We start from the raw sequence: 1,007 nt of genomic DNA, 5'->3' as shown, positions 1-1,007 counted from the left end.
GCGAGCGGTTCCCGCCCGCGAACCCCCCGCCCGCCCGCGTCCCGGTCCTTTTCCGTCCGCTCCCGCCGCGCGGCCCCGCGTCCTCTTCTGCGGGCCCCTGTGTCCGCCGGCGCCCGCGCCACCCTCCCCCTGCCCGCAGTCTCCCCCTGCCCTTTCCCGTCCCACCCTCCCCCTGCCCACCCGCCCCCGCCAGCACCTCCTCCCCCGGGAGCCGCGGCACCGCGTCCCGCCGCCCGCTCCCCACGCGTACGGATTCCCGCTATCGCGGGGGCTTCTCCTACGGGCGCCCCCCGGAGCGTCACCTCCCCTCCCTCCGCCCTGAACCCCCACTCTCTCCGAGGGTCACCTCCGCTCCGCCGAGGGTCAGCCCCGCTCCTCCCAGGGTCAGCTCCCTTTCCCCCGAGGGTCCCCTCCGCGGCGTCCCAAGCCAAGGCCGCCAGGGCCCGGCGGCGCGGGAAGTAGGGGCGCGGCCGAGCTCACGAAAGGCCCCTGTGACTCTTTAGGTTTGAGCCCGAGTCCAGCCGGCAGACCGGGAGTCGAGGTGCTAGAAAAATAAAAGGCTGGGAGGGTTTGCCGTTATTCCGTGAGCTTTGAGAAAGAGGGAGCAGGGCAGCCGGGAGATCCTTCCCCGGGAGGGGCCTCCGCCCTGGGGGTGCTTGGGAAGCAGACCCCGAGCTCGCGGGCAGCAATAAGCTTGCTTAGCAGAGGATGGTTTCGATCCATCGACCTCTGGGTTATGGGCCCAGCACGCTCCCGCTGCGCCACTCTGCTCGTCTGGGGAGGCCGCCGCTGGCTTTCCTATCCCGATTCCTACCTGCTTGACCCGCGTGCTGCTACGCTCCGTCCCCCCACTCTCCCTCCCTCCCTCCCTCCGTCTCTGCTCCGCGTTTCACTCTCTTCCCGGCCCAACAATCCACGCCACTCCCGACGTGTCCTCGCCGCGCAGACCCTCGGGGGCCTCCAGTCCTCTCCCTGCGAGGTCGCCCGTCACCCGCCTGCGCTGGGAG

At 71.3% G+C, this 1,007-nt stretch overlaps 1 non-coding gene across 1 annotated transcript; it reads right to left on the bottom strand.

The window, feature by feature from the left end:
• Positions 1-699: 699 nt before the first annotated feature.
• Positions 700-771, bottom strand: TRNAM-CAU (transfer RNA methionine (anticodon CAU)). The gene has a single exon. It is a non-coding gene; the product is annotated as a tRNA-Met (tRNA).
• Between the last annotated feature and the right edge of the window lie 236 nt (positions 772-1,007).

The sequence above is a fragment of the Acinonyx jubatus genome, chromosome B2, assembly GCF_027475565.1.
Source record: "Acinonyx jubatus isolate Ajub_Pintada_27869175 chromosome B2, VMU_Ajub_asm_v1.0, whole genome shotgun sequence".
Taxonomy (NCBI): domain Eukaryota; kingdom Metazoa; phylum Chordata; class Mammalia; order Carnivora; family Felidae; genus Acinonyx; species Acinonyx jubatus.
Note: the sequence above shows the minus strand (reverse complement) of the source record. Positions and strands in the feature narration are given on the sequence as shown.